The 12,406-nt window shown below is 39.4% G+C and overlaps 1 protein-coding gene across 14 annotated transcripts in view; it reads right to left on the minus strand.

The window, feature by feature from the left end:
- The window catches only part of LOC126925040 (pleckstrin homology domain-containing family G member 5-like), an 84,478-nt gene that overhangs the window by 20,242 nt on the left and 51,830 nt on the right, over positions 1-12,406 (minus strand). The window lies entirely within an intron of this gene.

Raw genomic sequence — 12,406 nt, forward strand, 5'->3', positions numbered from 1 at the left:
ATCACTGTCACCGGAGCTCCATCATATTTCATCAAATATTTCAAGCTATTTATCACCGATCGATCCGTTAAAACGTACGAGAAATACAGCATGGAACATGACTGTTGACTCAGGAGCTACGGCTTGAAAGTAGAACACGAGCGTATTCGATATACTTGCTGTAGAAGTAGAATGCGGCCGTTTGTGGTCGGGCAAACAGGAACAGGAAGAACAATATTTGGATTGAGGAAATGAAAATTGGGTCGCGCATGGTACGTCGTAGGAGGATCTCGTTGAAAATATCTTAACAAGGTAGCTGTAGTAAGTCGAGGTTGCATACAAATTGTTTAATAATTAAAGGGTTCGCCAAATCCCCGGCAATCTGGTTTAGGGACGTGGCAAAAAATAAATTCGACGTCGGGGAAATTTTCGTGCCGGCTAACTGGGTCACTGTCGATCGACCGGTTTACCAGTATCGATCATCCTTCTCAAGGGCCATCGTTATCTCGATCTAGCCGGAGCATTCTTCCATGCTTTTATCTAACCCTTTTTGTTCGTTTATCCACTCCGGTTAGACCAGTCTCGACGCGCTGACTTCGTTCGATCGACCTGTTTCGTGGAATTACTGTTGATTCCACCTCGTGGAAAATGGCCTCGAGTCGTTCGCTAAGCTCTGTTCTCTCATACCATTCGCGGCGAACCGCGAACGAAGCGATACAGGGAAGATGTTAATGGTTTTGCGGCATAACGATCCGATATTGATTTCATCCACAGGGAAACGCGAGTACTAAGTGCAGCGCGTACCGTTTCTAACTTCGAAATTACGGTTGAAACGATACCGGTGGCTCATGCTGACCGAATACCATTGACGCTCGTCCTAAAATCGAATAGCACGCTTTAAAACGATATCGATCGCCGAACCATTCTCGCGTTAAGGAAATTGCTGTTATTCCTACTTTATTTTATACTTCATTTTTATGGGAAATCCACTTCCTTTTTCGATCATCGAATCTTGTACGAATTGGTACACGAGCTTGCAATATCGGTAATTCATCCGTTAACCAAATCCAAATACGGCGAGACGGGGTTGTTTGAGTTAGGAGGATATTCAAGCAATTTGGCTTGTAATTTGTCAAATTCGGTTGTAAACAATTACTCTTGACTTATTTGCACAGATTGTAGCGTTTCTAGTCGGTCAATCCGATTTGTAGACTATTGAGATATGTATAATTTTGCGTGCTAGATTAGATTGGCCGCGTAGTAGTGGCATACGTATGTGAATATAAGTATGTGTGTGCGCGGCGTCTTGAAAATCATACGAATGTAATTGTTCCGTTGGCAGTGTGGTATGGAAGATAGTGAGACAAAGTAAGTGCTGAGGCGCGTACAAATGTGTATCGATGAAGATCCTGGAAATCGCTTATTAAATAAATCTAAAACTAGTTTAATATGAATTCTAAGTGTAACCTTAGTGTTTCTTTACTTTTATTTCGGCAATTAAGATTCACAATTTTCAACAAAGACAATTATTTATTATGCACTTTTGCAACAACCTGCTTCCAATCGGGCGTTAAATGAGGCAACGAAAGGGAAGATCTGGGCATCGATTGATAGACACAGTGTCATTTTTCAAGAATAAAGGAAGACTTTATACATTTCAATAAGGAAGAGATAAAAAATATTCAATATGCATCAAGAATTCACCTTATCTTCCTTTCATGACAAAAACTGAACACTTCAGAAGCTCGGAAAAAAGACTCGAAGGAATTCATCGCTGAACTTCATTACTTAACGACATATTAGTTCTATAAAGATACGATACCTTCAAATTTGTCCAACTCTCAAACATATGTATGTATAATATTAAAAAATTGACCTCAATTTGCAGAGATCTGTATCACTTTGCAATAAGGGTGCCATCTAAATGGGGGTTGGCAGATTTACGATATCTCCGGTTAGAATACTCTGCAGATTTCGACTGGGAATTATATATCGTCGAAGTTGTATATACGATGCTGTAAATCGAAATCTACCGAATTCGTTATAATTTAGATACAGCGATAAGAGTCGGACGACAGTAGTATATGACGTAGTATGTCAGACGTAAGTAGAGTAGCGTACGTAGGTGTCCGGTTAGGGAAGTGGATCGAGATGATACGTAGTTTGAAGAAGGTATTTTTATCTGTCAAAGGAAGAAAGTATCCAGTCATAAAATTTAAGGAGGGATGCTGTAAGGGAAAATGAAAAATGTATAGCACGTCGTAGGAGGAGCAACCGGAGGCTGAAGAATAGGGAATAAATAAAAGGTTTCCTTATCAAAGATCGGAAAATAGCAACGGTGGAGAAACGGGTTATGGCTTCGCGCGAGCTTTTCATACGAAACCGGTTGTTGAGGTTTGCAACAGTTTTTCACGAATAAGAAGAACAGTCGCTGTAACCGTAAGTCAGACTTGCAATAAATTAATCGAAGATCACGCTAGCAGTATCGCGTTAGTTACCGTCTACGATAGCGCGATTCTGGATAAATCAAGTCACTGATAAACCGATGCACGTTTCTCACGGTGAAAAATTTTCGCTCAGCTGTGTTCATATTTTACCATCTTGCATTCATATTACATACATTCCCGGAGCGCGCGTTTCAAAATTTATTCCGGAATATGAAGCATCGCGGTAAAAGAACATAAGAAAGAGCTGGGAAGACTCAATTTCTTTCTCGATATCGTACAGTTCGAAAAGTTAGGTTTCACTTATCGTAGTTTTACTACTAAATAACAAACTTTTTACACGATGTCTTTGCCGCATCTTCTATCGAAGAAGAAGAAGAAGAAGAAGATGATGAGGATGATGATGATGTATAATTAATCAGGCTCACTTATGCACTTGCCGAGTAATATCGGAGTAGGTCGAGTAGCTTCAAAAGGCAGGGTAATCAGGCTGTCCGTCGAAATATCCGTCGACGTTTCGACCCTTCGTCTGATCCGCATCAGGATATTCGACATTCAAATATATTCTTGATATCTATTCCATGTTCGCTCTACACATGCAAATTAACGTAAGTCACATTCTGAGTTGATCAACCCTTTGCCAAACTATTCGTCGTCCATGCACGAAACTTTTGCAAACTTGTGTTTCCAGTAAACTCTGTATCGCGTGAGTTTCTCAAATTTTTACATCGTACAAGAAAAATAGAAAGAAAAGAAAGAAAAAAGGAGAACATGAAGAATATCGCGGTGGTAATAATCTGGACGTCTTCTGACGTGAACGTTTCTCAAAGTAACGGACGAGACAAAAGTTACTGCAAGATCCGGAAAGTTACGATGAGCCCATATTACGAAACGTTAGTTGGAGGGTGAAGAACGTAAGGGGAAATGGGCATTCTGGTCAGACATATATTACAAGTAACGGGACGGGTATTACATCCGCTTGTAACTTGTGACATGTTGTCTCAAAACTTGTTTCATAGATTACTTCAAAGCAGCTCCTAGGCACTTTAATAAAAGCGGGACGATTTTTAGATCGTGAAAAAATATAAAGTCGTCTGGCATAGCATATTTAGAAAAATATTACAGTGTCAGTGATGTCTTAAAGTAGGTAGCTTCGTATATAGTCTGACGAGCATATATTCGTAAAGTGTTTTATAAGCTCTATGGCAATTCGGTATCGAGCGGGTCCCAAGTGAAAAATAAGATGGTTTACCATGCCTCCTAAGTAAACATCGTTTGCCTGGAAAGTTTGCGATATAATTCAATAAAGACGCCAATTTTTTGTTTAAACGAGTTTTATTAATTTCATTCTCTGTGCTCGAAAACTTTTTAAAATTAAACATAACTTCAGTTCGTTGCTTCATCGCGCCGAGGATAAAAATTTCACTAAATTAAAACGTTCACTACGTGTCACAAGCGGAATAAATCTCGAACATAAAATGGTGGTAGCTTATTAAAATCTGAAAGAAATTTGCTTCATGCACGACGGCATAAAGAACACGATTAGTATTTAACAAATTATTATTCTCAGCAAACTTCCTGAGCAAACCGTGTATATGCGTATAATGAAAATTTGTTGTCCGTGTTATGAAAAATATTACATTTTTCTACCTTTTCGACTTGTTTACTTACATTTTTCGTTTTCGCGTTGCCCGCACTTTGTTCTCGTTTACTTGAAAATTGCATTCTCATTTTCCTTTCCTCCGACGTTATTTTTTTCATACCAGCGATGGCACAAATCATAGTTTGGAATTTCTACACCTCACAAACATTTTCCTATATATTTTTACGAACCATTCTTCTTTCTGACACTATTCATCGGACAAGTTGCATTAACGTTGAAGCGGAAAAGTAGAGAGAGATGGGAAAAATGGAAAAATAGGTGGACGACTTTTGTGCAGCTTTTTTTTCTAATAGATTACGCACCCGCGTATTGAATCCCGACCTAGTTTCTACATATTGGGCGTCCGTGGAAAAAATATACGGCTCGTTTTTCAAAAGGATCGCTTAACGTTTTTTTTTCCGCGTCTCTTTTGTCGCGACTACCAATTTCACATCACTCGTGCGTGTCCCTCGTTGTTTTTCCTGCCACTGCCGTTAATCTTTGCGCATTCCTACGACACGTTCAATTTCCGAAACCTATTACATTCGTAGTCATAGGCCAAAGCTTGCTAAACGTTCTGTAATTAATATCGTGGGCACTCGTTGGTAAACGAAACACTGGTGCACTTCATAAATCTCTTTTTAGAAGTAAAAATCGAACAGGGAAGCAGGTGGAGACTTAATGGTTTTTAAAAGACACCCTTTGTGCTGTTACCATTTTTTGGAATACAGCAGTTGTCGTTGAATAGAAAAATATGGACCCGGCCGAAACTTGTCCCGTACATGCAAAATACAGGTCGCTGTATGCAACCAAATGTCGCACAGTGTTTTAAACTACAGCTGTCTGTCCACGAAATTGTTGGAATTTCTAGCATTTTGTATCATTTAATTTCAGATCTCTTTTAAAATTTCAAAATCTTCTAAAATGTTATTTACCTATGAAAACTGTTTAAATACGATAACGCGTTTACTTTTTTCGCATTTGGTTCTTTGGTTTCTGTAAAAGATCAAATATTACTTTCTGTCATCTTCTCTACGATTTTATGTTAAAATCCTGCAATTAACTGAAGCAATTATCGTACTTAAACTATATCTGTAAACTATTTATGGACCATACGCAGTAAGAGGGTAAATGTACATAAAAAAAAAAGTATAGTAACTTGAGTAATTACTCTTCGGAACGTTTTGACTTTTTCACTGGAGGAAGGTCGTTTTAATACACCGCGCGTCCTCGAGTCGTCGCCTTAGTCGAAGAGAAATGGCTCGAAAACATCCTTCAGCTCCGGCTAACATTGCGAACCGCATAGTCAGTTTCGCCTGCCGCATTTCAATCTTGTTTTTCCAATTCCCGAAATGCTCTCCGTGCGAATCGACGAAAGATCGAGCTATCCTTCTTTCGTCCAAACCGGGAAGAGAATTCTGAGAACGAGGAGAAATGGCGACGCAAATGTAACAAACGCTTAAACAATTAATCAGAGAGGCGCGACACGGCCGACAGTGGCGCGAGGTCGCGAGATTCCATCCCTTTCAGAGCTGTACGCTGCGTATCACTCATCATGCGTGTCATTTTCCACTTGCTCGAAGCGACGCGATACAATTACCACGTCCCCTATCCGCGCAAACAAATGAAACGGCCAGTCATTAGTGGGTAATAAATGACAGAGACCGAAGCGACCCAGAGAATTTCATTACACGGATTCTTGCTCCGACTGTTCCCATTTAGGTTCTCGCGTGAAAATTCACCTCCGTGGATGAAACGGGCGGGACGAGGTGAGATATGGAAAGTCGACGAGTAAAAGTAAATTCCACGAAAGTAGCAGAGATAAAGAATACGATGCTGGAAAGGAAAAAGCACGCGACAGCGAGCGAACGATGACAGGAACGAACTGGTCTTAGCTGATGGGTCATTTCTAAAAGCGGACGAGCTGAGGAGAAATAAGAACGAGATGCAAAAACGAGATGCAGCCCGAAAGTCAAATCGCTCAGAAATAAATACCGTGTAGCGTCTATGCAATATCTTCTTTTCTTCTCTTTTCTTTTTTTTCTTGGCACGTTGATTTACGCCACTTACGGAACAAAAAGACGAGAACCAACGAGTGAATGACGATAATACAGCGATTCTTTCAATAGACAATTTCCAAGAGCGAATGAAGCCAAAAGAAGTGACTGAGATTCAATCAGAAGAGTGAAATGTCTTAGAAAGCACTGTGGTTATCTGTGCAGCTTTCTCTTATCTTTTTTGTTGTTTATTTATTTATTTATCTCGTGGAACGTCGCCTGGGTCGCGTAGTCTATTTATCACAGAACAGAAATACAAATTCCATAGCGATTCAGCTGCGAGTTTCGCGCGAAATATATGTGTTCTTGAATGAAATATGATGTATTAGAGTCCCTGTCCTTTTTGACACGCTTTTCACGCAGCACACGTGTAATTTCGGCCGCGATTTCGCTCGACGTCGTTCGATAACGCATTTTTTCCTTTTAGTCCCGCGTCGAATTTATCCCAATCCGAGAACTTCCAGAACTGACGTGCGTACGCACGCGGGAACGCACAGGTGTGGGCGAGAATGTAAAATTGATTAAAATGTATTGGTTTGATGAAATTTGTCCCATTTGATGAGTATCGCCGGACGAAAATTGAAACGATCCAGCAACCAAGTTTAATATTAATTGCTTGCGTTTTATGGGACTCGTTCTAAATAATTCGCGTAGAAGTTCACGTACGCGTAGTGTGCAATCAGAGTCGCGTAATATATTGAAAACGGCAGTTTAGAAAATGTAAACGGAACGACAGAATTTCAGATTCATTAAAATTCCAGAGGTGTGCAGTGGGATATGTTGCAAAAACACTGCTGCGAATAAATGTTTTAGCGAGAAGTATCTATTATAATAAAATTCTCTGTAACGAAAGGAGGGATTTTTATTTCCAGAAATATTACTTATTGTGTAATGCATCAGCTGGAATTGCTTTTTCTTCTGTTTTATCAAGGCATTGGTTTCATTTTCGCCTTTATTCACGAAACTATTTACCAGACTTAAACTTCCATTAAGTTTCCCTCAAAATTTCTCCGTTTCCTTATGAGCTTGTAATTCTTTTTGTTCTTTTGAAGGCAATATACTTTTACTGTCTGTTTCACTTAGAATTAATAGTTTATTACGAACAATGAAAGAACAGATAAACGAAACGAATCTCTTTTGCATGTATATGTATTTAACCATTACGAAGTGTAAAGTTGTATATCTTTCATTTGAAAGACTATACCGTAAAAAAGACTAAACGAGCCATTGCCAATAAATTTTATCTGTTATTTATTACACTATGGTTAAAAGAAAGTTCATAAATCTATTATTCGCCGCGTATTTAATATTAACATTTACAATAGGTGAAAGTTAGATTGTGTACATTGAAAACTAACTTCAGCTTAGGCTATGGCTTTGAAACAAATTTGCCCAAAAATACGTAACGTATAACGATATACATTATAACAAGCTGATGCTATAACAAGTGTTTCAAAACCAATTTACTACTCTAACATACTTTAGCGTATTTTGAAAATTAAAACCCTAAGACATTAACCAAATACTTGATCCGCTATTAATGCTCCTACAAATAGCTTAGCGGCATTTAAAAATCTATTTATATCTGCATTCAGATTGCGTGGGCTGTTCGGTTAATTCCGCTTTAATTATGATGCTTAAAATACAGGCCGTAATGGTGGATGATCTATTGGAAAATAACTAGCCGCGAATGTCAGGAATCCCGACTTTTCTTCGCTGGGTCTATCTGCGTCGTTTCCTCGATACTCACCAGGGATCACCGAGAACGATTCGATCCCGTCGACAAATAAAATTTCCACGAGCAGAAAGGAAAGGAGAGATCGCAGAGGGAAGCTCGCTTGGATAAATCTGTAAATTTGGCGGCGACAGAGGCTACCGTTACCGATTCCCCCGGAAACGGGGAAACTTGTTACGACGTTCAATGAACGTCTCGACGAATCGTCTCTGTTAAACGCCTGAGGATCCAGATATTACCGGCCACTCGACCTTTGCACAATTTCTCACAGAGATGCGCGCTTGTAAATCGTTTCTGATTTCCAGCAAAACGAAACTTTCCATTCCACTTTGCCGATAAGTGGAAAAATCCGCGACCTGTAGAAGGGATCCGTGAGCTTTCTGCGCGTCATACTTCTGTATCTACGTATTATACCTCCATTTCATGTTTTTGGAACGTTGGTAGTCGAGGAGCAGCGATATGGGAGAATCGTTATGATGTGTGATTTATCGTTGCAATTTTGTGCACAAAGGTTTGTTTAAAATATTAAAAGTGAACAGCAAACGAGATTGAGTATTCAGTGCGTCATCTTCTCTTATGGATCCTTTTCGTTCAGTTGATAATAGAACAGTGTTAACGAGAAAAGGTGTTTGGTTATATGCAAACTATACGAAAGGTATGTAACATTAATCATCGAACGTTTTTCCTCACGATCTCGTGGGAGGCGTCCCTCCACCTTTATCAGCATACAATCGCAATTTTGCAAACTTCTCGTTCCATTTCATTGAAAATTTATAATGTTCGCGAAACTCGTTATAATGAAATTTTTGGGGTGAGATTGAAATTTATAAATTTCGCAATTATATCGTTGATTGCTCGTTTTTCGAGTTATGCCGTAGCATGGGACCAATTTTCACACAACGAAGTGGTAATGAGCGGCCGCCGCGATTAAATCTCGAGATTCCTATCGACTGTTAGCCAACGATTTAACGCAAAATTTTCTGGCCAGGCGCCGTACGAATATATTCGAATATGGGCTTAATTGATTGATTGTATAGTGAACGATTAGGTGATGGCAACGAGGCCAGCTGCTAAATTGACATTTCCTCGATGTCGATGAATGAAAAGCATTGTTTGCCAGCGTAGAGCCGTTAGCCGACAGCAACCAGGCCAGTTCGGACTTTTATCGGGGTCATCGGCGCTAATTAAATTACGAAAACTCAGTGAAATTCTCCCCGTTTTAATGCTTGGTCCTCCCTAAATTTCACTGCGAATTCACGTAATCTCCCTTGATAATTCCATTTATCGCGCGATTATTTCGCGATAATGGCTTTTTGATGGTTTTATGCGAGGATTAACTTTCGACAACTCGCAGACGAAACTATCGCGATCACATTGTATTTCATTCCGTCCGAAGCGTTACTGGATCGTGAATTGAATACTACATTCGTTTGCATGATGCTTTCAAGGCTCGTTACACATCCGTTGCACGTACCTTATCGTCCATAAATATTCGATTTTACTATTCACTATATTATACATGTTTTCGATTTTACTATTTACCGTAGTGTATAGGTTTAACGTTTAAATATCATCCCTTCCATTATTGTCGAAACTTTTCCCATTAGTTTGAAAGTATCTCCTTAACGTAGCTTACGAGTAAAAAATAAAGAAGATCCAAAAGACCAAGAGCTCGTCACCTAACAAAATAGATGATCCGATAAGATTTCGCATTTACAAACTTTATCGCCGTCTACTGATATTACAAAATCAATTTCATTGTTCAGAATATAATTTTATGCATAGCTATGCTGATTACGTAGAATGAAACGATCATAGTTCGATTTATCCGTAATTTTGCAATTAAAATACATTTGATCGAGCAGAAACGATTGTCGGGATAGTTTCAGAGGGTAGCACACACAGAAGTAAATTCATGTAAATTCGCAATGCTATTAAGTCGACACGCTTTTTTTCGTGATGCCTTGCCTAAGCCGGATTAAAGTCTATCGTGGCGTTGTACCATGGCGTGAAACACAGCGAATAATTCATCGCACGCGCATCGTGCATTAATTACCCGTGATTACGGAAACAAAGGCTCGCGGAAGCCATCCTTAATCGTGTAGCAGTGTTAACCTCGTTTACGCCGTCGAAGACGCTCGTTCACCGCATCACGATACTCGTTTAAACGATCCAAAGCTTCGAGACTAACTTTTCCCCGTTAACGGTTTCCGCATGTAGAGCGTGAACGCAAAAGTTAAAGCGGAAAGTTGATCGATAATATAGAACGATATAAGGATAGGCACGTAGGCAGCGAGTTCTATCTAGCGTGAGTCGCAACACTAAGCTATCGTGAGCCGACGTGAATCACGATACTAAGTCATCACAGATCACCGTAGATTACTATGCTATTACGTGGTAACACGAGTCACAGGATCGATACGAAGAAATCATCGTTGGAATTAGTACGTGGGTCACGTTATCGAATTAATGTGGGATAATGGCAGATTTTGGTATTGGATCGGCAAAACGATACGTATAATGGAAGAATAATGCTAAAATTTGTCGATGCGAGGCAAATTTTACAAACTAAAATTGTTTCAAATTGCTGTGTATCTTTTAGATCGCTGTATACCCTTTAGATCGGTGTACTTTATTTTTTGGAGGATGCTCGTTATGTGTGTCACGGTCACGGAATAATTGATCTCTCTGAATAACGACGTACCGAGAAGGGCTTAATTTATGTTGCACAAGCGTCTGATGTTCTTTATTCCTAGGCTGAAAAAAAAAAAAAAAAAACAAACGACCATTCCGGGAACATAAAGCTACACGTGTTTCTATAATAATATCGCAGTAATTAATCGTAGACGATAAATAAATAATTAACTTAAATCGAACAGTTCTGAAAACTTTTACGATACTCAATTTCTCAAAACAATTTACTTAAATCCCTGGCGCTTCACCTTCCATCGCTAGCGAATCAAAATGACGAGACAACCATGAGACACTGATATAAACCACGATCAATCTACATACGTTGCAACTAACCGTCGGAGTTGATACATGCATCGCAATGTTTCAGCCTATGTAGGCCGCTTTAAAGTTTTCACGCACACAACACAATATCAAGCGCAGCCAAATTTCCACGCAACACCGTATATTTCAGTCTATTCTGGTCCAGTGATATAACGCATATTTATATCGCGCGTGACCAGTGAAGATATAAGAAATTTCTATTACACAACATTATACGAGGAAAGCAAACCAGGGTCAGTTTAGCGAATTTGGATAGTCGAATATGGATTATACCGTTGGGTCATAGAGCGTCGCCACTTGGCTCGATGGGTCATCCGAGTGGACTGTCACAGCTAATATGGATTAGGGTTCTAAGCTTCCGTAGAGAGACGTGGGTCACGAGATTGGATACGTGCGCGTGTCGTGCAAATAGAATAAGCACGTGCGTTGTCAGACCGTAGCGATAAGTGAACCGTTCGTCCCAACAGCGAAATGTGTATAGGCGCTGTTGTATGCATTAAAAGGAAACCGAGACTATGGCGCAAGGTGCTGATGATATTCATCGGGCTATGCGAAGCGGATAGCGAGAACATCAACAGCGGGAATGGCACCGATAAACAGACAATAACGGAAACTTTACGGCGACAAGAATTTGGCGAAACGACGCGCAACGAACCAGCTCTCTAGCTAATGACCCGCAATGAAGTAAATTCCCCTGTGACTCGAGTGTCATTAACGCTTCTGTCGTTTCGTCTGCGAGAAGTTTACTTTATGAATCGCTCTATACGCTGTCCAACGACAGGGAAAACGATAACGAAGTGTGTCTAACGGGTTTTCTCGTTGATCATAAAACGAAAGAATCTCTCTATCTCTCTATTTTCTTTTTCTTTGTTCGTTACGTCCCTAGTCTCGTTCTTTCGTTGATGCAATCGATGTCGATCGATGATTATACATTTAATGGAAGATTATTTAGCCAGAATGATAGTATATATCTATACACCGCATCACACGATTGAAGATCAAAGGAAGGAAATATGATATGTACATTTTTCTCATGTTTTTTATTTTAAACGTCACCTTAACGTGTAATCAGATTTCTTTCTCGTTATCTTGCAACGTTGTACCTGTATAAGAATTGAAAATCGTAGAATGGTTTCGTAAATTATGACGCGCAGTGTGCAAAGAAATTAGAGTGAAAGATATGTGAGAAAAAATATACCATGCAAGAAGGAAAACGAGGTTTTATCTCTATAATTAAATCTGAAAATCGTATCATTTTAAGCCTGCAAAGTTTCCATGTGAAATTATATCGGTGATTTGTATCGTTCTGATAATTTCTACCGTTAATTACGGTTAAAATTATGCCAGCAATAGAGTACTTTGTGGCATGAAATTTAAGCCTTTATCCGTATAATCGATTTCAATCGATAACTATTCATTCGACAGATTATTCGTAAAACGTATTACTAGGAAACTGATGGCAGTGTATTCACAGTACAACCGTGTCATTTAATTACGGCCAAGTTTGCGGTAGTAGAGGAGTACTCTGAAGCTT

The sequence above is a fragment of the Bombus affinis genome, chromosome 15 (assembly GCF_024516045.1).
Source record: "Bombus affinis isolate iyBomAffi1 chromosome 15, iyBomAffi1.2, whole genome shotgun sequence".
NCBI classification, from domain to species: domain Eukaryota; kingdom Metazoa; phylum Arthropoda; class Insecta; order Hymenoptera; family Apidae; genus Bombus; species Bombus affinis.